This window comes from Bos grunniens, chromosome 9 (assembly GCF_055505025.1).
Source record: "Bos grunniens cultivar Pamir isolate PY7600 chromosome 9, Bosgru_T2T1.0, whole genome shotgun sequence".
NCBI classification, from domain to species: Eukaryota; Metazoa; Chordata; class Mammalia; order Artiodactyla; family Bovidae; genus Bos; species Bos grunniens.
The window spans coordinates 15,028,450-15,051,645 of NC_141173.1; the positions used below are offsets into that span (position 1 = coordinate 15,028,450).

General features: G+C 38.9%; 1 long non-coding RNA gene across 1 annotated transcript; it reads right to left on the bottom strand.

The window, feature by feature from the left end:
- Nucleotides 1-498: 498 nt before the first annotated feature.
- LOC147365611 (uncharacterized) lies at nt 499-10,150 on the bottom strand. The gene is made up of 2 exons (XR_015132288.1): nt 10,012-10,150; nt 499-2,277 (listed from the first exon to the last, which is right to left on the bottom strand). It is a non-coding gene; the product is annotated as an uncharacterized LOC147365611 (long non-coding RNA).
- Nucleotides 10,151-23,196: the final 13,046 nt, after the last annotated feature.

Below are 23,196 nucleotides of genomic sequence, written 5' to 3' on the forward strand. Positions count from 1 at the left end.
GAATGAATTAAAATTGTGAATTTTTTATTGAGTTTTAAACATGGGAATTTGGAGTTTTAAACATTCACAGTCTAAATTATAACTAAATGTTTAAAGTTAAAAATAAGACAATATCTGTCAGATTGTTTTGTCTGTATTGTAAGGGTATGAAAATCTGTTTCATACAACCTCTGTCACAATGATTCTACTATTTTTCTGTGACAGCAGCAGCAGCATGTGAATCAATGCACTGATTCACATGAATCAATACATTGAGCTATTTAAACTCAAAGCAAAGTTTAGAATCAATTTATGTTCTTAAGACTATACACATGACTAAAATCTGAAAATCTTATTAAATTTTTAGTACTTATATATATACCAATGCTTCATGCCAGTGACAGAAACTTAATAATAAACAGTTTCGTGGAATAATCTCATCTCAACCACAATATTGTAATTGTATATAGTCAGTGTCCAAAAAATGGCTCATAGAAAAAAGCTGGCCATACTACCTGATGCTGAAAATAAAGTTTTATTGGAAAACAGTCACAGCTGTTCATTTATGTACTCTCTATAGCTGCTGTCACAGAAAAATAGTACAGTCATTGTGACAGAGGTTGTATGAAACAGATTTTCATGCCCTTACAATACAGACAAAACAATCTGACAGATATTGTCCTATTTTTAACTTTAAACATTTAATTATAATTTAGACTGTGAATGTTTATAACTCCAAATTCCCATGTTTAAAACTCAATCAAAAACTCACAATTATCAAGAAAATTAGAAATACAGGATACTTAACAAAGTACACAGTCATATTAAAATAAAAATTACTAAATATTAGTCATAATAAATGAAAATTAGAAAAAAGGAAGTAGAGTTAGTCTATTAAAGATATAAAGAATAATGATAAATCACTGAAAGAAGTTTTCAAAGAATTACATATAAAAATAACTCCAGGTTCATCACAGAGCATACTTTCAAATTTAAATATAATAGACTGTTCCAAATGATTAAAAACAATGCACAGCCATTGATTCATTTGCATGAATCAGCATTATCATGAGCAGACAATAGCACAAAAAACTTACAGAGCAATTACATTTGTGTGATACAGCAATTCTATGTAAATATTTAATTGGCATATTTCCATAGTTCCTAGAAAGAAGTAGTTGTTCTAATAAAAGAGAATTTATTTCAGAAGTTAAAAGATGGTATAATAGTACAAAAATTATTAGTATATCATTATCTATAGAATCAAGAAGAATAGATGCATGGTAATATCAAGAGGTTTTTCTGTCTTTTGTGATTAAATTTAATGCCAATTCATTATTTTTTTTTTTTAAAGAACTAAAGGAGGAATAGAAGCTCCCTATCTGGTATAATAAACTATCTTAAATTCATACTTAATCTGAGCTAGACAGTTCAGTTCAGTCGCTCAGTCATGTCTGACTCTTTGCGACCCCATGGACTGCAAACATGCCAGGCCTCCCTGTCCATCACCAACTCCCAAAGTTTACTCAAACTCATGTCCATTGAGTCGGTGATGCCATCCAACCATAACATCCTCTGTTGTCCCCTCTCCTCCTGCCTTCAATCTTTCCCAGCATCAGGGTCTTTTCAAATGAGTCAGTTCTTCACATCAGGTGGCCAAAGTATTGGAATTTCAGCTTCAGCATCAGTCCTTCCAATGAACACTCAGGACTGATCTCCTCTAATATGGACTAGTTGGATCTCCTTGTAGTCCAAGGGACTCTCAAGAGTCTTCTCCAACACCACAGTTCAAAAGCTTCAGTTTTTCAGCACTCAGTTTTCTTTATAACCCAACTCTCACATCCATACACGACTGTTGGAAAAACCATAGCTTTGACTAGACGGACCTTTGTGGGCAAAGTAATGTCTCTGCATTTTAAATATGCTGACTAGGTTGGTCATAGCTTTTCTTTCAAGGAGTAAGCATCTTTTAATTTCATGGCTGCAGTCGCCATCTGCAGTGATTTTGGAGCCCCCCCAAAAAATATGTCACTGTTTCCACTGTTTCCCCATCTATTTGCCATGAAGTGATGGGACTGGATGCCATGATCTTAGTTTTCTGAATATTGAGTTTTAAGCCAACTTTTTCACTCTCCTCTTTCACTTTCATCAAGAGGCTCTTTACTTCCTCTTCACTTTCAGCCGTAAGGGTGGTGTCATCTGCGTATCTGAGGGTTATTGATATTTCTCCTGATTCCAGCTTGACAACTGCTTTCTAAATTGCTGTTTTTTGTGTGTCCAGGTTTCACATGGTGTTTCCTTAAACAAAGGAGTGACATGATTAGCAATTTTGAGAAAGTTAGGCTTTTCTTGGTGTTTCTTGGTATTTTAAAGTATTTAAAGACTCCAAGAAATCTGTCAGTAAATAGATCAGACTGTCTTGTTTAAACCAGAATTTTTCAACCTAAGAGATCATAGCATACATTTTCCTCAATAATTCTTTTTAGGATTCCATTAATTATATTCCACAGAACATGCTTTGGGAAATAATTAGCCATATACATACTTATTGGCGCATGAGTGGGAAATAAGTTCTATTTTATTTAAATCTCTCTACATGACACTATTTGGTACTGCTTTTACTCGACTATCAGAGAAGGCAATGGCACCCCACTCCAGTACTCTTGCCTGGAAAATCCCATGGACGGAGGAGCCTGGTAGGCTGCAGTCCATGGGTCGCTAGGAGTCAGACACAACTGAGCGATTTCACTTTAACTTTTCACTTTCATGCGCTGGAGAAGGAAATGGCAACCCACTCCAGTGTTCTTGCCTGGAGAATCCCAGGGACTGGGGAGCCTGGTGGGCTGCCGTCTATGGGCTCGCACAGAGTTGGACACGACTGAAGTGACTTAGCATAGCATAGCATTACTCGACTATAACTAGTGCATTTATTACTGGGAAGAGCAGTTGGTTCTATTACCTCTACATTCATCCCAAACCTGTTCAACACTTTTCATTTTCTGACACAGCCTTTGTTCACGTCTCTATTATCCTTCACCTGAATTATTATGAACACATCTAACTCATCTTCTTGTTTCTGCTCCTGTTTCTGTACAATCTGTTTTCTGCTAAGCAAGTAGAGAAGTATTTGAAGTACTTTTTTAAAATTGGGAATCAGGTCACATCTGTTATGGGCTGAATTTTGACTCCCCAAATTCATACATTGAAATCTCAGCCTCCAGGACCTCAGAATGTGTGTGTATTTGGAGACAGGACTTATAAAGAAGAAATTAAGGTCATATGGGTGGATCCCAATTCAATACAACTGGTGTCTTTGTAAGAGGACATTAAGACATAGACACAGATGAAAGATGGTGAGAAGATGTTGAGAGAAGATGGCTGTCTGCAAGTCAAGGAAAAGCCCTCAGAAGAAATGAACCCTGCCCACACTTTGATTTGGACTTCTAGCCTCCATAACGGGGAAGAATTAAATTTCTGTTGTTTGAGCCCTTCAATTTGTGGATCTTTGTAATGGCAAACTTAGCAAATGAATAAAATGCTTCGTCCTGTTTAAAATATTTCAGTAACTAAATATAATCTAAACTTCTTCCCCTGGCATAGAAGCTGCTGCATTTTCGGTGGCTCAGATGGTAAAGAGTCTGCTTGCGGTATGGGAGACCAGCGTTCTATCCCTGGGTCAGGAATATCCCCTGGAGAAGGAAATGGCAACCCACTGCAGTATTCTTGCCTGGAAAATCCCATGGGTGGAGGAGCCTGGCAGGCTACAGACCATGGGCTCGAAAAGAGTCAGACACAACTGAGCAACTTCACTTCACGTTCACGCTTAACTTTGTTCATTCACCTCTAGCAACACTACTTTTATTTCTTTCATTAAGCATGGTAAAATTGTTCCTTCAAGTCATTTGTACTTGCTCTTCCTTCAGTCTAGAAAACTCTATATTTATAATGTGGTATGGTGTTATGCTGCTGCTGCTGCTAAGTTGCTTCAGTCGTGTCCGACTCTGTGCAACTCCATAGACAACAAAATTAGAAACATCTTACTTGTCCAACAACGGGAAACAGTTCAGTGAATCATTATATCACACAAATGACAATATTCATTCCATCTGGTTTCAGGTATTATACGTCCAAAAATCTGTCCTTCACTGGACATAAAACATGAGATTAGGTGCTCCACACACCCTTAGCCACAGGATAGACATTTTGACATAAGCTAGGCCAGTGGGGAGAAGGCAATGGCATCCCACTCCAGTACTCTTGCCTGGAGAATCCCATGGATGGAGGAGCCGGAGGGCTACAGTCCATGGGGTCGCTGAGAGTCAGACACGACTGAGTGACTTCACTTTCACTTTTCACTTTCATGTGTTGGAGAAGGAAATGGCAACCCACTCCAGTGTTCTTGCCTGGAGAATCCCAGGGACAGGGGAGTCTGGTGAGCTGCCGTCTATGGGGTCTTATAGAGTCGGACGGACACGACTGAAGCGACTTAGCAGCAGCAGCAGCAGCAGGCCAGTGGAATATTATCCTCAATTTTTAATATTTTCAGATCAAAATGAAGAGAGAATGAGATAGTCATAGCTTACTCACTTCATAGTAGGTCCCTAGACAGGACCTTGAGCAGTTTCTGCTCCTAAGTTTCCCCTGGTTTGTCTGGTTCCTACCATAGATGAGACCATGCTAGGGTGTACTGTTCTACCTTCTGGTTGTCAAAATAGTTCATTACTTCTACTGGGGCTTAGAGCCAGCCCAAAATATGCAAAAGCAATATATTTATTATTTTGAATTAGGATTACTTAAGAAACAGCCAATGCAAGATGGACACTTTGACCCTACTTTCTGAGTCACTGAAAGCAGGAAGCAAATATCCTATGTAAAACATAACAATACCCTTGTCACCAAAGATAGGGAATTTGGGGTCAAGAAACCTATAAAAACATGCCTTGTTACTTCCTTATTAATTGACTATTCCAAGCCCAAGTTCTTGCTTAGATTCTTTACTAATTAAGGACCCCAAATTTCTTTGTCCCATCAGTTGCAGATATATATTTTTTCATTTAAAAAAGTATAAAAATTGCCTACTTTGGATACTTTTGGGGTCTATTTCTTTGAGCCCTCCATGTGCACAAATTAAAATTTTTTCCTCCTTTTAATCTGTCTTGTGTCAATGTAAGTATTCCACCAGCTGAAAGAACTCAAGAAGGTCATGGGGAAGTTTCCCCTCCCCTACACTCCTATACTTGTTTGTGAATAGACATTGCCCTACCAAACGAAGCCTTTCCTCTAGGATCTCACAGCTGATCCAACAATTGACCAAATAAAAGCATAACACCAAGCCCAGTGTCTCCCTGGTAACATGGATTCTTAAAGATACAGTCCCCTATGCCATTTACATTCTTAAATATTTTGATTATTTCTTCTTTCTGTCCTAACTGAGTCCCTCTGATCTTGTATGTTCGTTCACTCATATTTTCCCTTTAACTTTATATTTGCAATTTTTTAATTCAGTATTTGTGGTGACAAAAGTATTTGTGGTTATTTGATGTGCTCTAAGTTTTGTTTTCAACTTAAATCATGTTTGAAAACATCATAAAATTCTTAATGCTAAATTAAAAAATAAGCATACAGAACTATATGATGCCCACATTTATTTAATATATATTTTGAAATATTGACACAAATAAAATATTGAGATACATACAAAATGTCAAATACAACAAAATCTTATAATGATCATGTTTTGGTATTGGAGTTTATAGGAGATATTTATTTTTCCTTTTTTTTTTTTTCCAAAAGTGCATTACTGTGTTTGTGTATATTTTAAAAGTATAATTTAAAAGTTAGTTATGATAGCCTAAAGATCCATCAAGGGGCTTCCCTGTGTCAGGTTCTATTGTAGGTAAATTTACACCCTTGTAATTAATCATTACTATATGTCATAGATATTTTAAGCTTCTGTGGAGATGAGAGATTTCCTTAAGATCACAATATAAACAGTTGAATGGAACTGGAAGCCATGTACTCTCACACTCATTTCTTCCCTTAAACTACCGTACCTAATTAATGCATTAGAATTCCTGGGTTAGAGCTACCACTGATTCTCTGTTAATATTTCAATTGCACACATTGATATTCTTCACCTCATATATCTATATAATATTCATCAAATTCACATGCAATTCTTGCTGATTATGTAGATAAACTGACTGGATGTTAATTTACATGGTCTTACAACATGATAGATTATATGGTTACCCAATTTTTAGAGGTTGTATCCATTCTCAATGTACAGTTGTTCGGGAAAAATAGTCCTTCAGCTGCCACTGGCCTTCTCTGGATTACTGGAGTGTACCTGGGGACAGTTTGTACCTAGGGGGCATAGTAACACAAATGCATTTGATTTTCAAGGCAAAAGCTGGGAGACAGGGTGGTATTATCGTAGGTAGTTTTTAGCTAGGTTTCTCTTGGATGAATGCTTTGAAAAATACCACACGGCCATAAAATTCTGGAAACAAACTCTCACTTCAAAATGTTGAATTGGGTTTATAAACCAGCAGACAGAAAGGGTTATGTTCAACAGCCAAGCCTTCTGGTGAACCATAGTTAGCGCTGGGCCTGGCTTCACATTTAATGCAAGGAAGAAATGCCTCACTTTCCAGCATGGAAGGTTCTGAGGATCATCTGCCAAGTGTAGATTAAATGCTACACAGGAACATTATGTTTTTAACATAACGACAAAACTTGATTGACTTATAGTTCTGGAGTGTACAAGTCCTAAATCAAGATGTCAGGAGGGCCACACGTCTGCGGAAACCTATAAGGGAAAAGGCTTACCCCTATGGCCTCTAGCAATCTTTGGCTTTCCTTGGCTTGTAGAGACATCCCTCCAATCTCTGCCTCTGTTCTAACATAGTCTTCTTTTCCTTGTGTGTATCTGTGTTTCTTCTCCATCTTTTATAAGGACATTTGTCATTCTGGATTAAGAGCCCACCCTATTTCAGCATGGCCTCATCTTATTTAATTATATCTTCAACTACCCTATTTCCAAATAAAGTCATAAACACAAGAACATTATTATGAAACTTTCTGGACTTCTTTTCCAGAGGGGAAAAATGCTAAAGTTATTGTACTAAATATATTTTGAAGTGAATTATAGTTTCATTATAAATTAATAGCCTTATTAAGTTCACAGTTTGGTAACAGGTATGAATTACTTGGGACTTTGTGCCTATCACTGGCCAATTGGATGTCTATGGCATTGCAGGTGGCCTCTGAACTTGCCCCCAAAGTTCTCTGCTGGTGATCTCTCTCTCCTTATCTCCAGGCCAGACTCAGAGGACCTGATGGAGTGTTTGGAACAGTCAATATGTGGAAGCAGCCTGGGTCCCTGAATAACCTGGTTGGCTACCTATCAAATAATTGACACAAATGAGAAATAAAATTGATTGTGATAACAAATACATGCATATATATACATATATATAATCCATATATATATATAGGTAGATAGGTATTTATACATTCATAATATGTAAAAATGCCCATAATAGCTATAATAAATTAATGAACTCTACAAATGCCTATGCAGCACAAGTGGTAAAGAATCCACCTGCCAATGGAGGTGGCATAACAAACTAGGGTCCCATCCCTGGGTGGCAAAGATGCTCTGGAGGAGGAAATGACACCTCACTCCAGTATTCTTGCCTGGAGAATCCCATGGACAGAGGAAGCTGGTGGGCTACAGTCCATGAGGTCGCAAAGAGTCGGACACAACTGAGCACGCAGCACACAAATACCATAAGAAAAAGAAATGTCCTCTTGGACCTGAATGAAGAGGAAATTCATTTAGAGTAGCTGTAACACAGGAGAGGCAGTCTTTTCTAGGAAGCATTTTCTGACAACTCATTCTTGACTAAAGCCTCTTATTTGATCTGGTGTAAAGTCCACTAGGCTTGCTTGTCTGACACCCAGCTGTACAGTCAGCTCCCCCGGGGCAGGACTGTATCCAATTTATCTCTGACTACCTCATACTTCTCGGGTGGCCCTAGTGGCAAAGAACACACCTGCCAATGCAGGAGACATAAGAGATGCAAGTTCGATCCCTGAGTCAGGAAGATCCCCTGGAGAAGGGCATAGCAACCCACTCCAGTATTCTTGCCTGGGGAATCCCCCGGACAGAGGAACCTGGTGGGTTACGGCAAAGAGTCAGACACCACTGAAGCAACTGACCACAACTTGTTCCTGCTTAATGCCAGAAATTCAACAGTCTCTCAGCAAATATCTCTTTAAGGAGTGATATATGAAAATGAGAAACACTTCATGCTTAGAGAGAGCAGTAGAGGTGAAATTTGTTGCATAATAGAATTTCAATGAGTGAAAGCTGTGAAGAGAACGTTTCAAACAGCAAACAGCATGAGCAGTGGGTACAAAAGCAAGTAAGACATGCTATCTAAGACAGGCTCAAGGACTGATGATATTATGGGAAAGGAGTCTTTGGTATTATATTTTTATATAGAAATTTACACTCCTTCATGATTATTAGCAGGATGAGTCCACACCTTTATCTCCTGGCATGTGTCTCTGTCTTTAATGTATGCATGGCTGTTAGTGTGAGTATGTAAATTGAGATAAATAGCACAGAGAACTTGGATAACAGTCTTGAATATAAAGCCATGTAAAATTATAATCTCAAAATGATAATGGCGCCTGTGTGTAGAAAACAAAGTTGATGAATATTTCACTAACACTAACTCCTTACTCTGATAACTGACAAATAAGAAAAATGCAAAACAAAGCATCATAATGATATTGTAGATATCAAAATACTTTACCAATAAGATTAGGATTTTGTTCAATTAGTTAGCATTTTACTAACAAATCATGTAAAATCACTTTTTTTGTCCAAAGTATATTTTTTTATTAAGTGTGTAGTATGAGTCAGGCACTGTTCCTAGGGCTAGTTATGCACTAGGAAGAAAATAAACCTGTCTTGTTTGGGAATTAGGGTATGGTGGTGTAGATAGGGGATGAAATAAATTGTGGAAAACGATAGATCAAAATGAGTACTATGAAAAAAAGCTACAGAATGCAAAGATTTGAAATAACTGTGGAAACCAGTTGGACAAAATCAGTAGAAAGGGTTTTCTAACAAGGCAACTTTTAAGCTAAGACACATGAGGGAAAGAACCAGGCAGGCAGGATGGGGAGGTGTGTTCTAAGCCCAGTGACTCACAGATGTCATTTATCTCAGCTATTGATCAGAGTATCTGCCCTTTCTTCTTTTCTTCCTCAAATATTTGGTGTGTGGCTCCAAACCCACACACCAAATTTATCTCTTAGATAAATCAGTGTGCTCAGTGCTTTAAGAGATAGAAAGTAGACCAGATACATTTCTTATCTTCAGGAAGCTTAGAGTAAATGGAAGGAGATTAATTCGAAGTTGTGACTGACAGTGGAATGCTGACTTGTCAGAGGTGCTTGTGAAATATTTAGGAAATTTGCAAACTGGTTATTACACAGTTAGTAACTTGAAACTGACTCCGATGAGAACACTGACACTACAATCATTGGCAAAACTACAAATTAGGGTGTTTTTCCCTCCAGATGGTTGGTGGTTAAATATTTACCAGTACTCTACCGGTTATGAGCAAAACTGACTCAGAGGAGGAACAGAGACTGCTCTCTGTCTTTGGTCTCCTCATGCACTACTCCTATCAGTTGTTTAAACGGGGTGCGATTTTAAAACAGCAAAGAGAGGATTAAGTCATAGCTCCATCTTGATTTTGGTAATCCAGAGTGCTTTCAGCAGCGTTTACAGTTGGAAACTTAAAGACTGTAAATGTGATAAGATCGGGGACAGTATGGCTCTTACTCTCCACCCACCCCAAGCATCCACCATATCTGTGACCATGGCTGACCTGTGTTTTTTCTCCCTCAACCCTCTCCCCATCACGCTCTCCATCTGTACTGGCCAGCTATCTTTCTTAAAAGTACGATACGATAGCTCCCATCCTAGGAAAGAAATTCTTCCTTTACCTCACATGCTCATATCTCCGTAGCTCTGTTTCTTCATCCCTCGTACTCCTGAGAGGATTGTCTCTCTGTCCCAAAATCCTTATTTCGTGTTCTCCTTTGAGTCGGCTACAGGCAGCTTTTGTCTCCACTCCACTAAACTGTTCCTGTGAAGGGCGCGAGTACAAAGAGTGTTTTCAGTCCGCGCCTTCCTCAGTCTTGCAGGGGAATTTGGCACAGAAAGTGACTCATCCCTCTTCAAATTCTTGCTTGTGTGAGAGGCACGTTCTCCCTATTCTTCCCACCTCGCTGGCCACTCCCAAGTCTCCTTGGCTCATCCAGATTCCAAACCTTAAATTCAGAAGCTCCCCAGGGTCCAGTCATTGAAAATCACTCTTCTCTGTTTACATTCACTGCCATCTATGGAGTTGATGACTCTGAAACACTATTTCCACGCTGACTGTTCTTCTGAGTTTCCAGTCGCCAGCACAGCAGGAAAAGCCCTTTCCATAACTTGGCCTCTGCCTTGCTCTCCATCACTGTCTCCTTCTTCTATTCTCTTGACTCTCCACCCTTCATCACACCGGACTTATTTTTTTTCTTAAAGCAATAAAGCTGGGTTGTTTCCTTAGGACCTTTTATTTGAGGTTTTCTCTGCTTGGAATATTCCAGACCTATTTCCTTCATGACCTGCTGTCATATGTCATTCAAGGTTCAACTCAAGTGTCACCTCCCTGACCACTTCATCTAAAATGGCAGCACTATTGGCTTACAATTATTTTATTTTTCTTCATACTGTTACTATAATATATATCTCATTATTTAATATAGTATGCATCAATGTATTTTTAAGATATCAGTTGGTACAATATTATCTATGTATCGCATACTACATAGCATAAAATGGAAAAATATAACATTTCATGTATAATAGAACAATACAATGTGATGTAATTAATAGATCACTAGAATGTAAGCTCCTTGAGAATGAAACCTTCCTTCCCTTACCTACAAACTACAGTGTCTGACATATAGTAAGAATTTAAATTTTTCTGAATGACTGAAAAAAATTAGCTAAACATCAATGATCCTCTTCTACTCTTTTTATGTAGTAATTTTTTTACCCTTCCTCATTATCTCATCATCCCACTTTTTTCCATTGAGGACACAATGTTCACCTCTAGGCCAATCAGCAATGATTTATAGGGCAGTACTTGAATCCAGATCTTTTCATTATTTTGTACTTTGAATCTATTTTTTCCCATTTATAGTGCCACTGAAACTATAATAGTTCTTGGATGACATACATTCATGTATAATATGGCTCCCTATTGGAATTTGTGGCCACTGGATTTATTTATCAGGAAGATCTATTAAATATCTCCACTCGGTTGGCATTTGAGATTCCAAAACAAATGAATACTGTTCCTGGATTCAAGGAACTCTCTGCTTTACACAAGGACACATGCACAAAAATATTACAATCATTTCTGGGGAAAATGTTTCACAATCTGCACATGAAGCCTCATGTTTCAACTTTAAAAATTCTGTTTGTAGGATTAGTTATACACATAATCACAATACACACGTACGTATTACATAACAACCTTAATTGTATGGATGTGTGTGTGTATGCTTACTAAGTTGCTTCAGGCGTCTTCGACTCTTTGGAACCCTATGGACTGTAGCCCGCCAGGCTCCTCTGTCCGTGGGATTCTTCAGGCAAGAATACTGAAGTGGGTGGCCATGCCCTCCTCCAGGGGATCCTCCTGACCCAGAGATCAAATCCACTTCTCTTATGTCTCCTGCCTTGGCAGGCAGGTTCTTCACCACTAGTGCTATCTAGGAAACTCAGTTCTATGGATGGTTTATGTTAATTTTTCCTATTTTTTAAGGGCTAGATATAACTACAGAAACACCTGGCCTCACCAGGAAAAAATGTCTCATCTTCTTTTTTGCTGAATAGTGAGCATCAAAATCAGATACTAAACTAGGAAACAGCAACTTCCCTTGTATCTCCACACAGTTCTTGCCTTCAACAGAGAGTCAATGGAAAGGAAAAGGTAAAGGCTTTAATTGTTCATTTTTTCCAACTTGGAAAAAAAATTTTTAATAGTTGTTCTTCACTCTGAATATCAGTTATTCCTTTCACCAACTTGTATTATCTTTCCATATACACATTTTTTCCAGGATCATATTTGTCTGTGAATGACCTCAAAGGTAATTTATTTTGCAAGTTCATGTTTGATCTATGTGGCATGACAAATAGCTTTCATATTATTTAGCTGACTAAGATGGAAGTCTGAAAAGGAAATTCTATTCAACAGTCTGTCAGCTGGCCGCTAGTGCATTTAATGGGTCGGAGTGCTAAGACTGAAACTGTCTGCAGAAGCAATACCACTGGTATTTTCAAATTTTTAAAGACTACCAAATTCCTTCATCTTAGGACAATGCTAACTGTACCTTAAGGAGCACAGTTTTGGTGAAGTCTGTTGCTAAACACACAAAATTTGTGTAAGTATTGATTAAATAATCTCAAGCATTCAGTAATACTCTTTGTAAGAATTGACCTCATAAGAAGTATGGACTTGAAATTGTCTTCATCCAAAAAGTACTAAAAGCTTTTATTATAAAATTTAATATTTAGCTTCTACCATATATGTTATAGTGATTTGTTTTTTCTTTTGTTAGCATTCTGAATACAAGAATTACATTGAGGACTGAAGGTTTCAAACACCTTGTTATTTTAAAAATGTAGAAGAATATACTAAGATAGTAATGACAATGATAATAATTAACATATTTATACCAGGTATCAGCTACTCTTTTGCAATGTAAATTGTTTGTGACCCTTAAGAAAATCTTTGATCAGAGCTGTATCAGATAGTGTAAAAGGAACATCATCATTGTTGTTTAGTCATTAAGTCAAGTCTGACTCTTGAGACGCCATGGATTGTAGCCCACCAGACTTCTCTGTCCATGGAATTCCCAGGCAAGCATGCTAGAGTGGGCTGCCATTTCCTCCTCCGATCTTCCCAACTGGGGAATCCAAACCGTCTCGTGCATTGGCAGACGGATTCTTTACCACTGAGCCATCAGGAAAGAAAAAAGAACACAAATACCCAATATTTCTTAAGTTACACCAACCTGTAAACTTAAAAAAAGATCATAATTAGCAGTTCCCTAAGAGGTTTTGTGGAGAAGGCAATGACACCCCACTCCAGTACTCCTGCCTGGAAAATCCCATGGGCGGAGGAGCCTGGTAGGCTGGGGTCGCTAAGAGTCGGACACGACTGAGCGACTTCACCTTCACTTTTCACTTTCATGCATTGGAGAAGGAAATGGCAGCCCACTCCAGTGTTCTTGCCTGGAGAATCCCAGGGACGGGGGAGCCTGGTTGGCTGCCGTCTATGGGGTCGCACAGAGTTGGACACGACTGAAGCGACTTAGCAGCAGCAGCAAGAGGTTTTGTAGAATTTTCTTTAGAAACAAAAAACACTCTCACGCTTACCCCCAAGGGTTTGGGGAACTGCAAGTGTATCCCAAAGATGTGCTACACAGTTGTGTCTTTGGTCACTAATGAGCAATGCATTTCCCTGCGTCAATTCTTGCTTGCTGCAGAAATCTCTTGTCACCAAGGATGCCAGAGCAACAAGTGTGACACCAAATCTCATGTCTGTAGGAAAAGAGAGAACCCCAGCCTTTCACTGCAGAAGAAAACTAAAGACATCAAGACATTGCAGTATGAACTCTCAGAGTCCTATCGAGATTTTACTCAAAGACTGCCACTTTTTTCACAGTACAAGTTAAGCACAAAAACCAGACCAACCCCAGGACCAAATGCTTCCCCCCTCCTCGAACAGTGAAGCAAACATGTGCCCTTAAAATGTGCAAGAGGGAAGGCCATCCCAACGTTCTTGACATCATAATTTTCTGAAAAGCAATAAATCAGGATGTTTATGTACAATTAACTGACATTTGTCTTTTACATTTTAATTTTTTCCATTTTTAAAAAATTGAAATATAGTTTATTTAAAATGCTGTGTTGTGTTAGTTTCAGGAAAGCAATTCAGTTACAAATATATTCTTTTTTTGCATTCTCTCATATCATAGGTTATTGTAAGATATTGAATATAGTTTCCTGTGCTATAAAGCAAGTCCTTTATTGGTTATCTGTTTTATACCTAATAGTGTGTATATTAAAATCCCAAACTCTTATTTATCTCCTGATGTTTAAGCTTTTATTGCTGCTTTAAACTCAATGGATAATATTTTTACTATAATATAGAAAATACCTGAGATATCTTGATTTATAATAAACCCATACTTTGGTCTTCATCCATGGCTTCTGATACACAGCTCCAACATTCCTTATAATTCACCAAATGACGAAAGCCACAGAGCCATTTTTTGTTGTAATATTTAATCTTTGATCCCAGTTCCTGAAATAGCTCCAGAGTAATACAAGTGAAATGCAAGTTTCTTGTTTTCAATCACAACTGAGTTTATCTTAATGAAGTGATTTTTGGAAAACTCCTTGGTAACCAAAGGATGGGAACTGGTTGCCAGAGGAACCAATCATGTAACTAAAAGGGTTTGACTAGTTCCTCTGGCAACCAGTTCCCATCCTTTGGTTACCAAGGAGTTTTCCAAAAATCACTTCATTAGGATAAACTCAGTTGTGATGGAAAACAAGAGACTTGCATTTCACGTGTATTACTCTGGAGCTATTTCAGGAACTGGGATCAAAATCAACCTGCCTGACTTCAGGCTCTACTACAAAGCCACAGTCATCAAGACAGTATGGTACTGGCACAAAGACAGAAATATAGATCAATGAAACAAAGTAGAAAGCCCAGAGACAAATCCACGCACCTATGGACACCTTATTTTTGACAAATGAGGCAAGAATATACAATGGAGAAAAGACAATCTCTTTAACAAGCGGTGCTGGGAAAACTGGTCAACCACTTGTAAAACAATGAAACTAGAACACTTTCTAACACCATACACAAATATAAACTCAAAATGGATTAAAGATCTAAATGTAAGACCAGAAACTATAAAACTCCTAGAGGAGAACACAGGCAAAACACTCTCCGACATAAATCACAGCAGGATCCTCTATGACCCACCTCCCAGAATATTGGAAATAAAAGCAAAAATAAACAAATGGAACCTAATTAAACTTAAAAGCCTCTGCACAACAAAGGAAACTATAAGCAAGGTGAAAAGACAGCCTTCAGAATGGGAGAAAATAATAGCAAATGAAGCAACTGACAAACAACTAATCTCAAAAATATACAAGCAACTCCTACAGCTCAATTCCAGAAAAACAAATGACCCAGTCAATAAGTGGGCCAAAGAACTAAATAGACATTTCTCCAAAGAAGACATACAGATGGCTAACAAACACATGAAAAGATCCTCAACATCACTCATTATCAGAGAAATGCAAATCAAAACCACTATGAGGTACCATTTCACACCAGTCAGAATGGCTGCGATCCAAAAGTCTACAAGCAATAAATGCTGGAGAGGGTGTGGAGAAAAGGGAACTCTCTTATAATGTTGGTGGGAATGCAAACTAGTACAGCCACTATGGAGAACAGTGTGGAGATTCCTTAAAAAACTGGAAATAGAACTGCCTTATGATCCAGCAATCCCACTGCTGGGCATACACACTGAGGAAACCAGAAGGGAAAGAGACACGTGTACCCCAATGTTCATCGCAGCACTGTTTATAATAGGCAGGACATGGAAGCAACCTAGATGCCCATCAGCAGATGAATGGATAAGAAAGCAGTGGTACATATACACAATGGAGTATTACTCAGCCATTAAAAAGAATACATTTGAATCAGTTCTAATGAGGTGGACGAAACTGGAGCCTATTATACAGAGTGAAGTAAGCCAGAAAGAAAAACACCAATACAGTATACTAAGAAATATATATGGAATTTAGAAAGAGGGTAACAATAACCCTGTATATGAGACAGCAAAAGAGACACTGATGTATAGAACAGTTTTCTGGACTCTGTGGGAGAGGGAGAGGGTGGGATGATTTGGGAGAATGGCATTGAAACATGTATAATATCATATATGAAACAAATTGCCAGTCCGGGTTCGATGCACGATACTGGATGCTTTGGGCTGATGCACTGGGATGACCCAGAGGGATGGTATGGGGAGGGAGAAGGGAGGAGGGTTCAGGATGGGGAACACGTGTATACCTGTAACAGATTCATGTTGATATAGGGCAAAACCAATACAATATTGTAAAGTTAAAAAAAAAAAATCTAAAAAAAAAAAACACACAAACAAAAAAAGAACTTTCAACCCCTTCCTCTGACCTCTTAGGAGGGGAAAAGATGTGGCGTTTGAATCAATTACCAGTGGTCAATGATTTAATCAATCTTGCCTATGTATTGAATCTTCCATTAAAAAAAAAAAAAAAAAAAACCTGAACAGCAGGGTCTGGATTCCTGGTTTCGAGCACATGGAGATGCTGGGAAGCGGCACCGGGAGACCAGGGAAGCTTGTGCCCCTCCCGCCTACCTGCCACACACAGATCTCCTGTCTGGTGTTTCTGAGTTATATCTTTTTATCATAAACTGGTAGTCTAGTAAGTAATTTGTTTTTCTGAGTTTTGTGGGCTGATCTAGCAAAATACCTTAATAGGTGGTGGTGGCAACCTTTGATTTTATAACCAGTGAGTCTTAACAACCTGGACCTGTGATTGGTATCAGAAGTGATATTGGGTGCCATTTCATGCAACTGAGATCTTAATGTGCAATGTGATATAATTCCAGGTAGTCAGTCTCAGGACTGAGATGAATTGAGGTAACATAGGGTGGGAGCAAAGAAAAATTAATGAAACTTTCAGATTATGATGTAAAGAAGAAGAAAAAAAGATTTTATAAGCAAAGTTCCAAAGCTAGCTATTTAGCTTATAGCTAATCATAGGGAATATTTTATTTTTCTGAATGTAAGACTGACTTCCTGGCAGGAAAAACTAGCAATTCAGGGCCAATCACATTTTACTCTGGAGAAGAGAAGCCAAGAAAACCCCCAATATTACAGAAGCTCCTGAGAACTCAGTATCACAGTTCTCATTCTATGAGGTTGATATTTCAGTAGAGGCACTGATTTAATAAAACTGTTAATTTAAATTGGTCAGTGATGATTCATAGTTATTTTGTTTTTAGATTTTACTTAGTTCTTTTAAGCTGTTTGCACATATAAAATTGCATTGTGTTTCAATTCAACTTTTACACTTCACAGTTCAAATAGAATTTAGTTTGATCACATAAAATTATAATTGATAGCATAAAAACTTGTCATAGGAACCAAAGATAAAATTATTAACAAAAATAGAACTGAGTTATTAAAAACTTTGGACAAAACTGAGAATGATTAATGTAACTATTAATTGCACTACATTTAAATATCTCAGGTTTTCATGGTTTCAACCAAGATGTACTCTGTCAAATTTTACATTCAGTCAGAAAAGCTTCAAAGACTCCCTTAGCTGGAAAATATGTGTGGCATTTCAGTAATGGATTCCAGTTTGTTGTGAAATGCCATGTAAACTGATCTGAATCCCAGATTTTCTTGATATACACAAGCATGTGATCTGAACAGCTGAGTCCATTTGCATTTAGTCAACAAAAATGATTAACAGACATAACGTGGTAAATGCCACATCATGTCAAGTCTGACTCGTGAGGAAAGTGATGTGCAGTTCATGAAGTTTGTCCTCCAACCCTGATGTGTGCCCCTCACCCAGGGACGTCAAGTTATATGCACTTTAGCTCTGGATATATTCCATTTAGAGACTATTAGACACATAATTAATTTAAATATTTATTTTCTTGGCAAGACATGTATGCTAAGTCATGTCTGATTCTGCAATCCCATGGACTGTAGGCCACCAGGCTCCTCTGTCTATGGGATTTTCCAAGAAAGAATACTGGAGTGGGTCACCATTCCCTTCTCCAGGGCATATTCCCAATCCTGGAAGCGAACTCACATCTTCTGCATTGGCAGGCAGATTCTTTACCACTGAGCCACCTGGGAAATGTATTTATTTTCTTAAAATTAATATGCTACTTTACCTGAGGGGTATGCAAACTATACCCATAGGCTAAATTTGGCATACTTCCCATTTTTGTAAATAAAGTTTTATTGGCACATAGCTACACATATTCATTTCTTTGTTGTCTAGCTGCTTTTGTGCTACAACAGCAAAGTTTGAATAGTTATTGCAGAAAACTTTTGGTCTGAAAAACCTAAAATATTTGCTATTCTGCCCTTTATAGGGAAAGTTTGTTGAGCCTAGTTTTTAATCTGTTATTTGATATGTAATCAGATTTAGAATTTATCACAATAAGAGTTACCTACTATTTATTATCTGCCAGATATTGTGCTATCCCTTTCCTATACTTCTTTAACCACTGCAGTCCTATAGTGTATTTTAATTCCCATTAAATGTATGAGAAAGGAGAGGCTTTGGAAGTTTAAATGTGTTGTCCATGTGAACAGCAGAGTCAAGATCCAGCCTCAAGATGGACTCAAAACCCATGTCATTCCTCTTTAACCCATCTCTTCTCCATTAAGTCCACAGTCTGCCTCTTCCGGACAATTTGCATAATTTAAACTGATGAGAAATAGTGCTAATAGATTTCAGGTAAAACTTTTATCCACGCAGATGTGAAATTAATATAGAACAAAGCTGGAAAGAGCTTTAAATTTGTACTTGAAGTGTAAAGAGTTTCATCCAAGTACTTATATGAGTTCTATCATCTGTTTTAAAACTTTCAAACCAGCTTGTGCCTGGGAGTCACAATTGCGTCATTCATTAGAAACATCTTTTGGTAAACCATTTGTGTGACTGCTGTGAGCTTCTACCTCCAGCCACACGCACATTTACCATCCTGTGTTCTTAGCTGGGTCTCTCCATGGGGTCTACTGTGTCCAGAGAGATTGAAGGCCATGACTTCCCCTCATGAGTGAGCTCTATGCCCAGACCCGAAGGCCCAGCTTTTATTCCTGGTGGTAGCACATTTCATTTGACTGCAACCTCTAGCCAACATGTGCTCATGTTAAGTCGCCTCAGTCATATCTGACTCTTTGCATCTCTATGGACTATAGCCTGCCAGGCTCCCCTGTCCGAGGGATTCTCCAGGCAAGGATACTGGCATGGCCTGCCATTTTCACCTCAGGGGATCTTCCTGACCCAGGCATCGAACCTGAGTCTCATGTCTCCTGCGTTGGCAGGCAGGTTCTTACCACTAGTGCCGCCTGGAAAGCCCAAAGGGCAAAGTAAGATTGCCAATAAAAAATTACTTTGAGAAGTTAAAATCATCATATAATATGAGATGATATTATTATTAATTTGCTCCTTCCTCCTCCTAAAAATATAATCTCAACAGTTATGACACAAGGAAATCAAACTGTGAAATTTTGATATAGCTATAAAATTATCTTTCTCTAGCCATGAAGTCAACTTCAAAATATAGTAAAATAAAGTTACTTCCTAGTGATTTTTGACTTCCTGATGAAAAGCCTGGCAAAACCAAGGCCTATGTATGGAAACTCTTGTTTTCTTCATGTTTTCATATTTCTTCATCCCTCCTTCCAGCCCCAGCCCTTGCTGTCTGTCCCTCCCTGTTCCTGGTCCCCTTTGTGTCTCCACCCAAGAGGGAAATGTTTCTGAAGCATGAAAACGGGGAGACTGAAGTCAAGGGATTTCTGGAATTGTTGAGTTTTTTCATCTTTGAAGATATTCTCTGAAACAGAGGCAAAACTTCAAATACTAAATGATACACTAAAAATTACCCTGACAGAACTCAAGGGTATGTTTGCATTAAATGAGAAGCACACATCTCTGAAGTCTGTAGCTCCTCATTTGGTCTCATTCCTTAGATCAAGTTCACATGACTTTCTATGTCTAGATGTGCACAGAACTTCCAGCCAGTCTGTGACACCCGACGTCCATGTTCCTTCCATGAGTTCAGCCATTAAGGACATTTCACGCTCACATTCATCATTTACGTGTCCCAGTGGTATTGCGCCTGATAGTGGAAAATATTATCAGCATCTTATTCTGGTTACTTTGGCACAGTGAATTCTCCTTAATAGTATTCTGTTACATACACAATGTGAGACCAAGAGACTCGCAGGCTTTTTCCCCCTGTTGTCCCTGAGTCATCTTGTCTGGCCTTTCACAAAACATTCCAGAAGGGCAGGCAAGGAAAGGAACCGCAACAGTAGCAGAGGCAGTTCTCCCGGAGGAAACGCCTTTGCTTAAGAGAGGGGAAGAGACAGAGCAAGAAACAAGAAAAGGGGCTGAAGGGGGATGACATTGTCAGCAACTAAGAAAATAAAGAATATAGGCTACTCATTATATTCACCTCCTTGTAAGAGAAACATAAGAAACATGATAAAGAGATTCAGGAAAAAATTAGAAACAAAAACTTAGCTCTTGATCTTGGCCTGCCTTCAACTCCAGTATACTGGGACAGACCAAGAACATTTAGGACACACCAGCTTGGTCCACTGGGTGTGTGTGTGTGTGTGTGTGTGTGCGTGTGTGTGTGTGTTTGTAAAGCTGCCAAGTTTAAGTCTTTGAGATTGGGATATTATCCAGTCTTAGTCTAGCCAACCATTTTCCTACTGTTTTTAAGGGCATTATACAAAAATGTCATTTTCCTTTCCAAAGTGATCTCTAAGTAAGGATGGTAACTTCAAATTTTCTGTTAATCTAGGAGACACTAACCAAGATTTAAAAAAAAAAAAATCAAGAATGACTTTTTTCTCACCTACCAAGTGAAACGATCATTTCTTAAATAGCAGAAAACCTAACAAAAAGGCCTGCCACAACAGAAACAAAGGTAGATAGCTTAATTTTTAAGGTAATTACTGAGCTATTTCAGTGCTAGGTGGGTGTATGACAGCACAGACAGAAAAGGTGATGGGTGGCGTGAGAAGTGTGAAACACATACGTGTTGTCCAGCTGTTCCACACCCCAAAAAAGAGGCCCAAGAATTGTATATAATGGCCAAGACGTTTTTAAGACTATTATCCTGACATCTTTCTGACCTTTTATTTCTACATGTTGAGTTTCACAAAGACAGCATAGTTAAACTTTCACACTTGGTATAAAAATAATATTACCTTGAGGCAAAGCAGATGGAAGCCTGGAATTAGCAGCGCCTGGGCAACTGCTGAGATGGTCACCATGCCTGGAACATATTAGATGAGGGTCAGGAAGTACAGGTAACTTCATCCACTCGCTTCACTGCCTCCCACAGTGGAACATTCTATGACTGTGACCATCCTGCATCAGCCATAGGAAAAGAATTTTGCTAGCCTTTAATAATTTCCCAGACATAGGCGGGCAAAAAGACCCAGTAACAATTGAAAGCTCTCCTGTGTGGGGGGGCTAGAACTGCAAACATGCTCCCAGGCTTTCTAGAGCTTATTCATTTGTTTATATTGCAGAGTGCGGGGCTAAAGAGAGGCTGGTTAATGAAATTTCGACAGGAGGATGTGTGCCATGCTCTGTCATTTTATTAAAAGAGTGTTGTGAAAACACTGAAATTGAGCTTTTAAGCCTGACACTTAACTATCATAGAACTGGAGAGGCAGAAAAATGTATGATCTGTAAATGAACATTGTTGTTGTTGCTTAATGGCTAAGTCATTTTCGACTTTTTTTTGCAACTTTGTGGGCTGGCTTCCATCCAGGCTCCTCTGTCCATGGGGTTTCCCAGGCAAGAAGACTGGAGCGGGTTGTCATTTCCCACTCCAGGGGATCTTCTCGACCTAGGGATCGAAACTGAGTCTCGTGTCTCTTGCATTGGCAGGTGGATTCTTTACCACTGAGCCACCTGAGAAGCTCCCAATTATATCTCCTACCCAGCCCTCAAGGGAGGAAGGGGAGAGGAGAGGGAGAACAACACAGCATCAGGAGCCATTCCACCAGGGTGAGGCAGAAGAACATGCTTCAGTCTTTCTGAGTCAAGCCCTGCTTCCTCCTGTGACAAAACAGAACCAGTTTTTAATGGAAAAGTTGTAGCTAATCTAGCTTCACCTGGACCCTATTGGGCTTCCCTGGTGGCTCAGACAGTAAAGAGACTGTCTGCAATGCAGGAGACACAGGTTTGATCCTTGGGTCAGGAAGATCCCCTGAAGAAGTAAATGGCAACCCATTTCAGGATTCTTGCCTGGAAAATTCCATGGACAGAGGAACCTGGCAGGCTACAGACCATGGGGTCACAAAGAGCTGAACACAACTGATTGACTAACACACTGTACTTATTGCCTCCTTTTGCTTATTTTTCTTTCATCAGAGAATAGTGAGGCAAGAGAGTTAAGACAGGTTCTGAGCACAAATAACCACATTCAAACCCTAATTCTGCTGCTTGTCTTAATCTGTGTGATGTTCATAAATTACTATCTTTGTGCTTCATTTTTCTCATCAGAAAAATGGATGATAAGAGTAGCACTGACCTCCCGTAGCAGTTGTGAGGCTGAAACACATTTGTACACAAAGAGGATTGAGAAGGGTACCTGGCAATCAATAAATAAGTAGAAAATGCTAAATATAACTGCTACTATTGACTGCGGCCATGAAATTAAAAGACGCTTACTCCTTGGAAGGAAAGTTGTGACCAACCTAGACAGCATATTCAAAAGCAGAGACATTACTTTGCCAACAAAGTTCCGTCTAGTCAAGGCTATGGTTTTTACAGTGGTCATGTATGGATGTGAGAGTTGGACACATCCATGAGAGAGTGAAGAAGGCTGAGCGCCGAAGAATTGATGCTTTTGAACTGTGGTGTTGGAGAAGACTCTTGAGAGTCCCTTGGAGTGCAAGGAGATCCAACCAGTCCATTCTGAAGGAGATCAGCCCTGGGATTTCTTTGGAAGGAATAATGCTAAAGCTGAAACTCCAGTACTTTGGCCACCTCATGTGAAGAGTTGACTCATTGGAAAAGACTCTGATGCTGGGAGAGATTGGGGGCAGGAGGAGAAGGGGACCACAGAGGATGAGATGGCTGGATGGCATCACTGACTCGATGGATGTGAGTCTGAGTGAACTCCGGGTGATGGACAGGGATGCCTGGCATGCTGCGATTCATGGGGTCGCAAAGAGTCGGACATGACTGAGCGACTGAACTGAATTGAGATGATTCTTCAACCA